Source organism: Podarcis gaigeae (assembly GCF_964106915.1).
Source record: "Podarcis gaigeae genome assembly, chromosome: 4".
Taxonomy (NCBI): Eukaryota; Metazoa; Chordata; class Lepidosauria; order Squamata; family Lacertidae; genus Podarcis; species Podarcis gaigeae.
This window is the reverse complement of record NC_139677.1, coordinates 35,287,417-35,297,987: the sequence shown is the minus strand read 5'-3', so window position 1 is coordinate 35,297,987 and position 10,571 is coordinate 35,287,417.

Genomic DNA, 10,571 nt, shown 5'->3' with positions numbered 1-10,571 from the left:
TCTCAGCAAGTTGCCTGGAAATGGTAGCAGTGGAGGCAAACATGAAACTGTAAGTAGTTTGAAGTAGTGCTGGTGCGTGTGTGTGTGTGTGTCAAATGGGACTTCCATTAATCAGGTGTTGGTATGTTGCTTCCTGTGCTACTAGAGCTCTGGTTTCACTACAAGCCTGACAGGCCAAAGTTTGCAGTTTGGGGGGGATATCATCTGGACCATAGATGGGGAAACAGGCTGCCATCAGTCCCAACCAGAATTGCCAGCATCTGGAGGGCCACACATTCCACAACCTGGGTCTAGACTCGGTAGTGGCGCCCGCCCTGTGGAACGCCCTTCCAGCAGATGTCAAAGCGATAAACAACTACCTGACATTCAGAAGACATCTTAAGGCAGCCATGTTCAGGGAAGTTTTTAATGTGTGATATTTTACTGTATTTTTGGTTTTTATGGAAGCTGCCCAGAGTGGCTGGGGAGGCCCAGCCAGATGGGCGGGGTATAAATAATAAATAAATAATAATTATTATTATAGTACCAGCCTGACTGAGCATTGTCAGCTGACCCTAAGGCTCAATACCTGTCCACCATAAATCCACAGCCCCAAAGCTTGCATCTTAGTCCAAGCAACTTGTACTTGGTGCGAGGGACAGCCTATGATCCTTCCCCCTTTTTGTGATGGTTGCCTTGGATCATGATCTTGCCTGGCTTTGACTACACATTCACATCCTGTCCCTCTGATGCTTGTTTGCTGCTTTGGAACTTGCCAGCTTTGGACCACACACCTGCTTCTGGTCCACTTAGATGGGACAGCCACCTCCACTTGGTCCTGGAGCCTGGCCTTTGATGAGATCTGACACTAGAACAACACACACAACACACAAAAGATAAAGCAACCATTATTGCATTCGCAGAACGTGACTTCAGTTGAACCAGCCTTCTTCATATAATTCCAGCAATTTTATCTCCATGTATCAGAATCCAGCACACTTACCATTCAAAAGCTTAACATTCCCCTGTGAAGTGCTAATCAGGATTCCAATATATGTTCTTCATATCATGTCTTCCAAAATCACTATTTGCCTCTTTTATAGCCTTTTAGGATTCTGGGATTCTGTTCCTCTGCAGGGGCTTCACAAGAAAGGAAGCTGCAAGAGGAAATGATTCATTGATAAACAAAAGAGGTTTAGCACTTAATATTCCTACTCTGACCAAGCAGGATTATTGAAATGGTCATGAATGGCCCTCCTTATAATGTTCCCATTGATGTGAGAGGTGGGTGCTATCTCGATTCAATCTTTTATATATTTTCTTTAATTTAAAATAGTCATTACTCTTCATTGCAGCAGCAATCTCAGAACAGTGCGCATAAAAGTTTAATTACTGTACATCTAATAAAACAAAAACATGTCAATCCATAATAATTAGCAGTAAGGCTTAGGCATTAATGCCTAGCAAATGCCTGAGCAAAGAGCAGTGTTTTCAGCTGGCACTTAAAACTCAAAAGAGTTAAAAGGAAGAAGAAGTAGCCAAACACACTTCTAGTCTCTCTCCAACATCCACCAAATGTAGACAACTGTCTTGTAAATTACAGGGGCAGCCTGGAGTAAGGTGAATGTCAGCTTCAGTTTATCTCTCACAATTTTTTTAAAAACCCAAATAATTCCAGTCACAAAAAAGCTATTGAGGAGATAGCCAAGCAGGACCATAGAGGAATGGGACCTGGAAGAGTCCTGAGAGCCACGACCAGAAGTTCCCCACCCCAATGCTAGACCTGATCAAGCCAGGCAATTCTTATAGTCCTAAATTGCCCCAGGCTCAAATTTACAGCTGCTGTTACTGCCATGACTGTTGTGTGTGCCTTCAGTTGGAGATACTCTGTTTAATTCGACTGGAAAATCAAATGATATTTAACTAAGGATATAGCTGCTTGAAAATCTCAATTTATTCAGCAAGAAAATGTCTGAAGCAGCGGGCATAATGACTGAAAGTTACAGAAGGGGCCCTTGTTTTGGAGGCAAGCTCTCGGAAATAAATTTGGTCCATTTTCCAAATAACTGTTTTTCCTCCTGCTATTTCCCTTGAATGTAAACTAGTGTGTTTCCTGAAGCATCCTTGCTGTTTCATAATGGTGGAAATAGGCTTATTCGAAGCCTCTGTGTCAAGACAAATAGATGCATAAAATGAAGCTGTTTGTTTGCATAGGATCTTCCCCCGCTCCAATTATAATCTAACTTTCAGTGACTGAAAGAAGCCTGGAGAAGGATATATGAACATGTACCCCACAATCCTCCTTATCTGTGATGCTTGGTTCTTGAAGTACACCAAAACAAAGATACAATGTGCTTCAAACAATTCAAGATAATGCAGCAAAATGCAGTTTGCAAACTGAATGTAACTGCAAATTCCATTGTAATGGTAATATGCCTATTAGCTGAATCTGAGCATCCCCAGTGTTCTGTGCTATAATTCTTACAGATCATGAATTAAGCAATATAAATCATTGGTTGTATCCAACATAGCACTAAATAAGCTTTTCTCCTGCACAAGAATTCCATTTGCACAACGGGACTCCCCCCTCTCACCCCACACTCTTTATATCTGTTTTGGGGGGATCCTTCAACACACTCAAATCCCAAGCAGATTTGGGGAGGATGTGGGGTTGGAAAGTAACAGTATGCAATAGGAAAGCCCTTGCAACTAACAGGCCACATTAATTGGATGCCAGCTTAACTTTTTAGTTAGGTAACAGAAAGCAAATCTGAAAATAAATGCCAATTGTTAAGTACCGGGTATGTCAACAGCCTCAAACAAGGGGGTCGGGGGAAAGACAGTATCAGAATTAGAGATGGGAAAACTTCCCTCTTGTTGCCACTCACATCAGTTTGGATTGGAAATGAGGGAGGACAAAAAGAGAGCGAGTGAGCGAGCAGACAGACAGGTCTTTCCCTTTCCCTTCTCTCCATTGCTGATGGCCAGTAAGTATTCATGGTGAAGAGGGAGACAGTTCAGGGAGTGGCTGGTTAGTAGGGAGAGATTTTTAGTGGAGTAGCAGGGAGGGGGGTGGTAAACTAAGAACAGTGACAGGTAAGAAATTTGATTCAATTTGTATTTAAGATGTGGCCATACCTAATATATACAGTGGTACCTCGGGTTACAAACACCTCGGGTTACAAACACTTCGGGTTACAGACTCCACTAACTCGAAAGTAATACCTCGGGTTAAGAACTTTACCTCAGGATGAGAACAGAAATCGTGTGCCGGCGGCGCAAGGACCCATTAGCTAAAGTGGTACCTCAGGTTAAGAACAGCTTTGGGTTAAGAAAGGACCTCCGGAACAAACTAAGTTCTTAACCAGAGGTACCACTGTAATCTCCAAAACAACAGCAATCCTTTGAAATGCACTTATGTGAATTTTGCAGCGCAGTTTTCTAGCCAAGTAATATGTAAAAAACAACAACTAAAGTGTGAATGGAAATGTACATATTAGTGAAAATGGGAGGGGGGAGAGTGTTAGGAGAAATTTGCACTAAAATGCTTATGAATTCTCATGATTAAAATAATGATAATTCACAAACCAATGTGAAGATGCAGTGAACTGAACTTCAGAGCGGAAAAAGAAGAAACAAAGAAAATGAAATTCACAGATTTATCAATGATTTTAATCTGAGCTAAATAATAATTTGAGGGTTTGTAAAGCTCTCCCCTTCTTTGATACGATCTTTACATAACTGCACCTGAACTCTGCCACCTTGGCCAGCATTTCTAGAAAAGGGATGGAGCTGTCTATATGTTTTTGGACTACAACTTCCTTTATCCCTGACCATTCCAGATGGGACTTGGATTTCAACAATGTCTGGAGGGCCGCAAGTTCCCTGTTCCTGTTCTATAAAGATTCAGTCACACAACAGGTTTAACTAAGTCCAAATCTCTGCTGCAACAGATGATAAGGCAGAGAAATCATCTTCTATGAGAGAACAATATTCATTGAGGATATATTTCTTGGCAGTGCAACTTCACACAGCACAACATCCTCTCTCTCCCTCTGAGGTGCCCAAATGCAAACAATTCTGTGAGGAGATCACCCAGAAGGTAATTGGTACCAGAGGTGGATTTGGCGGTTCTGTTTAGATGAAAATTTGAGGAATTCCAAGGGCTATAAAAATATTTTTGTTAAAACACATCAAATTCCTCTGGAGGGTTCCTCACCTACCTTACCAAATTCTAACTTTCAGTTTGCAAGCATATCAGTTCAAGAATGGCCATCCATTTTAAAGCTTTGTCTGAAGTTCATTTTAAAATAAAATAAAATAAAATAAAAATTGAAAGCTTAAAATAAAATAAAAATTGAAAGTGGAAGACAGGAGGGCCTGGTGTGCTCTGGCCCATGGAGTCATGAAGAGTCAGACATGACTAAACAACTAAACAACAACAACAACAACAAGGCTGCCAGTGGCTACTAACCATGGTTAAAGAATGTACACAAATTATTCAAGATGAGACAAAAGCAGGGCTGAAGAGGTGTGTGACCTGGGGAGACTTCTGAGGGCCAGACAAAGACATATAGAGGGCCACATGAACATGAGGTTCAACATCTCTGACCCAACAGCTGATCAGAGCTAACAGATTTGATCATTTGATGGCCAGGCAACAGTAGATACACTTCACGCCAGCTGTGGTTATGCAGTCTGCTGCTGCTGTTGCTGCTGCTGTATCCATGCATCTCTGGCTCAGGGTCTCTGAGCACAGTCTCTAGGTGAAAACAACACACTGCAGACCTAGTGACTTCAAAAGTACATTGGAACGTGGCCATAACAAGCAGAGTGGGCAAATCATGATAAAAGGATTTATGAGGCTCGGGCATTACATTAATTACCTTGTGGCATATAAGGCATAACAGTCTGAACTGAGCCATTTTTGAAGCCTGTTCTCTGTGAGATCATTCAAAATGATTAAAGGCTTAAAAACAAGTATTTTGCAGCAATCGCTTCCTAAAGAAAGCAAAATGCTTTAATATAGCTCCTGTATTGAAAAACAGCCAACCAAGAGAAAATTGTTTTGGCAACCTAGATTGCTCTTTATATTGGACTCTCAGATTCTCTCCCCCGACCCCTCTTATTATTATTTTTTTAAAAGCTATTGATAGAACACCTATTACTCCGCAGTTGGGATGTGATTCTGTTTGCATTTAAGGCTGAAGTTTTCAAATGTGTCCTTTCTGAAACAATGAGAGAACCGAAACACAACCGTCCATCAAAATCTGCCTGTAACAAATCTGAGTTTTGTAATGCGGTTCTCCAACCAAACAATGCTTTTAAAAAATCTGTATGTTAGGGGGAAATGTGCACAGGAGAAACTGACTGTGTACGTTAGTCAAAACTGCATTAAAATATGTTTATTAGGATAATTTTGCACTAAAATTCTGAAGAATTTTCAGGAGGATTCTTTTTTTTTAATCACAAATTTCTGCAGAAATTCTGTTTAGCTGCAAAGCTGTCCCGCACTGGAGATTTTTAAGCAGAGGTTGGATGGCCATCTGTCAGAAATGCTTTAGTTGAGATTCCTGCATTATAAGAGATTGGACTATATGACCCATAGGGTCCCTTCTAGCCCCACAGTTCTATGATTCTATGACACACTAGTTTACCAATGCAAATATAGCAGCATGTTGCCCTGCATTGTGGTTATATATATAGCATGCAAATCCAGTGGTTGCCTCTTGTTCTGGCTTTATTCTCAGTGTAAAGGAAGAACTGTGACAAAAACTCTCTTATAAAAATGAAAATTCTCTAACATGAATAACAATTGGTATTCAAATAGTAAAGCAAAGAGATAATGTTTGGAAGATAATGGAAGTACTGAGGCAGTAAATTAATATTTCTGAAAGGCATTTACAATATATATAAAAAATCCTCCCACAGTATGTGATAACTGTGGTCCTACCTGTCTTGAATGAAAGCAGACTGTTGCTACAATGGGGCCTCTTGGTGGCAGGTGGGGCTTCAGTGACATCATGTGGACTTACAATTATCTTGTGATTTTGGCCCTGTTGCAGTGGAGAAAAAGGGCAATCCTGTTCTGCAGTTCAGAGCCATCCCAGAGTGATATCACTGATATCATTTGCCCCTTTCAAGGTGTAAGTACCTCAAAAACTCTCCTTGCATGCTGGAATGCCACAAACAGAAGCTATACAGTGGTACCTCAGGTTAAGAACTTAATTCGTTCCGGAGGTCTGTTCTTAACCTGAAACTGTTATTAACCTGAGGGACCACTTTAGCTAATGGGGCCTCCCGCCGCTGCCATGCGATTTCTGTTCTCATCCTGAAGCAAAGTTCTTAACCCGAGGTACTATTTCTGGGTTAGCGGAGTCTGTAAGCTGAAGCGTATGTAACCTGAAGGGTCTGTAACCCGAGGTACCACTGTACAGGAACAGCCTAAGGGTCGCTTATGGTAGGAGGGTCTGCTATTTATCAGAAGATGGAGTATACTTTTATACCACAGAGAGAGAGAAATATTTGGCAGCCATTCATTGCAGACATGAAAAGCACTTGTGTTGTACAAGCTTGATTACAGTCATCCTATGGTCTGCCATTATTGTTGCTATGACAGGCATCAGCTGTTTTGCTGTAGGATTTTCAATCAACTCTTTTCCTGATGAATCAGTAATCAAAAGGAATTATTTTCAGTGCTTGTTCCTGGCCATCCAGCTGACACCCCCCCCCTTTTGCAGTCAGAGTGGCAGACCTATTGCTAGTTTCTCAAGAAAATGGCAGCACTGTGTTCTTTTCTAGAACACTGGCCAGTCCTATTCCCATTACAGAAGACCTTCCCCATACCTATTAGCTGAAGCTGAGCATCACCAGTGTTCTTACAGATCATGAATTAAGCAATATAACTCATTGGTTGTATACAACATAGTGCTAAATAAGCTTCCCATCACCGGAATAATTTCCACTTGTTGTTCCATTTGTTTTCAATCTACCTTCCCCCCACCAAACCCACAACCTTCCCTTATAATTGCTTTCTAATGGGAGCATGATGCCCTTTAACATCTTTTGCTTTCTTTGAAACAAAAACAGTCCATTCTCTCATCCACTTGGAAGATTTTTTTTAGCAGCTTTCGAAAGCAGAAAATATACAGTAGGCTTGTCAGCAACAAAAGCCAGGCAGGCTCTGAAGACCAGCAGCTAGTGCCAGGAACTTCATAGCAAAACTTGGCATTGTTTTCTATTCTTCTCTGTCTGCCAGTTCTATCGTTCATTCTGAAAAGTGCAAAGCTACAAAGCTACACATGCAAAGATTCCAAACCACAGCAAGTCTGGAACCGAGTTGCTTGGAAGTGAAAATGAAATGCAAAAGTTTCTCATGGACTAGATTCGGGAGCGCTAATGCTCTGGGATGCTTCTTGTAGTGTTGACAATTGAGCAAAGAGCGCTAAGAGCTACAGGCACCAGATTGAATTTCCTCTGCGACGAGAAGCTTTCAAGTGGGCAAGCAGTAGACTGCAATTTTTCTCCCTTCTGATTTTTGTAAATTGAAAACTTATGTGATTTGATTACTGCTTGTGAGACGGATGCATTTAAAAGCCCAGTGCTGTTCTTATCCCACATATAGTACCTTTTCTTGAGCAGAAAGTGGTTTGGGAGACAAACAAGGGAACGTATTTCATCAAGTCTCTCCCTCTTCTGTGAAATTTGATTTGAACATTCTTGGGTAATATGAGACCTAAGTGACCAAGTCATTGGGCACATCTGCACTAGCAATTTATATTGGCTTTTATAGCAGATTCATTGTCATGGTTTCCATCAAAGAATCCTGGGAATTGTTAGATGATGAATGTGCAATTCTCTAATTTTCCTGGAGAGCAAGTATGACTATTAAAACAGTTGAAGGCTGTGCTGTAAAAATGAAAAACAGGATGGCCCCAAATACAGGAAAGGGGATAAAGAGAGTTAAATAGATAAAAAAGAAGGGATACAGAGAGTTATTTTTATTAAGCCATGTTGATCAGCAACTCCTCTTCTGGGGCACTCTCAAGCACAACCAATATCTGTCTTTTCCAACAGATTTGAAACCCAAAGGTTCCAGTTAGCTTAAGGATTAAGAGTACTCATAGAGAAAGATTGCTATACAGAACATGCTAGTCTCAATGAAAGTGTTTCTGTGCACCTGGAGACTCCCCTCCCCACCAATGTGGTATTGATAGATATGCCCATGCAGAATTTAATAAGTCTGATAGCAAATATTCCTGCAGAAAAACCAAAGGCTCAAGCCTGAAGCCTGAACTAAGAAAAGCAACTCCTATTCCAATCTGGATAGGCAGCTACAGATTCTACTAAGGTATTTGCCAAATAGATATGATGTGTTTTAATCCATGCCGAGGCTGTGATCTGAGGAATATCTAAAATGTATGCTCAAAGCTGCAAGTGTATGTTCCCTGTCGAGCAATTTATCCACTACTCTACTCTACTCTACTCTGTCCCGCCCCCTGGTTAATGTAGGGTAGACATTCAGGAGAAGTGGGGCCTTTTTGGTAGTGGTATAAGGCCTTAAGGAGGCTTCTGCTGGATCAGATCAAAGGCACATCTAATACACCATCCATAAAATAGTCCAGATAATAGCATAGGAAAAGATACAGAAAAAGGTAGCCCATGCTCTCACAGTTCAAGACAGGAACATCTTACACACAAAGAAAGAAAAAGACACATAGAGCTTTTTAGCTTAGCTGGGTTTCCCTTCATCCAGCAGGCCAATTGCAGTAAGATGTTGGACTATGATGGACCCTTAGTCCAATCCCACAGGGCTCTCCTTCAGCTCTTTTGACTTTTATCATTAGGACAATTTGAGAAATTGCTCCAGAATTTCAGTTGCTGGTTCTGCGGCTAGCTGCCTACTCTTCTATAAAACCATGGAGCATGGATGAAGATCAATTTACATTGCAAATCAAAGCCATCAGAATTTCAGTGTGCAGAATGATGTAGTAAAAGACTGCATATGTATTGATGCGGGCCTGTGAAACAGTCCAATGTATCCCAAAGATTACTTCCGTTTACACAAGCAGCATTTTAGGAAGTTTGCCCAAGTACTAGAAATAACTGTACTTAAGAGAATAAATCCATCAATATGAACTTGCATCACACTAGAAGTGAAAACTTATAATATTCATTTCTTCTTCTGACAACATAATTCACCTGGGCAAATGCATATGTATGTATTTTAGAGTGACTGATGATTTATGGAAATTGGCACATCAATGTTTTCGGAAATATAATTTACAACTGGGAATTGGTGCATGCATAAACAAATGAATAAAACAAGCCACTCCTCTCAGCTACCACTCAGATCAACCACTCTTGACCTGATCTTTAAATATCACCTGTAGCTAGGGGTGAGGGATCTCAGGTCCCTCTTTCTGTCCTCCTGTCCTATTTTTTTTGCCATTGGCCGCATCCACCACAGGTATGGAGTCCCCTGGAAATTTGAGCATGAGGGAATGCAGCCCAATTTCTGAGAACGGTTCCCTACCCCTAATGTACACACCAACCTGGTCATAAGTTTCATTAACTCAGTGGGATTTTCTTCTGAGCAGACATGTCCAGGATTGCACTGTAAGCCAACTGAATTTGGTATTTCAATCTATTGATGCATTTGGATCTAAAGTCAATTCACTGTATTCTGGGATATGGGCCATTAAAAATGTAGAACACGTTTCTGGAGCATAGTATTTGCATACAAATATTCGGTAATTGAGAGGAAATAAAAATTAATTCAAGGAGTAGGATGGTTATTTTTCTTCCTTTCCCTTAAATAGTGCTCAAAATGGAATCTCTAATGGGTAAGTAAACTTAGATGAGAACGAGATTTATGAATATTTGTGGTCTGATGATGTGTGTTTATCTTGTCAGCTTTGTTCATCTCAGTGTACCTACTTCACAGCAATTGCTAGCTCAATTGTTGTACCTTGAGATTTAAACTGGCATCACAGTCTCTTTTTAGAGCATTGCCCTGTTACCTAAATGCATTCATATGATCCCCAATACAAATTATATTTTCAGATTTTTACAGCCTTGGACATTTCCTGCATTTACCACTGTTGACTCATTATCATTCACAGAATACTTAAAAGTGCCAAGGGCACCCTCATCGGTGCCTGATTAACCCTTGCAATGTTGCTCATATGAGAGGAAGGTTGCCCTTTTGCTATTCATCTTATCTTTTAGCGTTTGAGAAACCATGCCTTGTTTGAGATCAGACATTCAAAGTTTGTCAAAACCAAACAGGATATCAAGAAAGCTCAAATCTCTGAAACCTACCGTAATCCAAAAGGAGGAGCTTGTGGATCTTCACTTTCACTATAGTTAGATCCCTATAACAAATGGGTTTTACCTTGTTTGAGATCCACAACTTTCTTCTACATTCAGAACTGTTTATTCAGACATTGACATGGTTTGAAATGCTGGAATCCCTGTGCAAATAACTTATTTTTGTTTACAGTATAGGAAGAGAAGGGAAATACTGTATATGATTGTCCATTGTGAGACAGTAGCCTTGGGTCAATCACCAAGTTTGGTCTTGCAGTAAA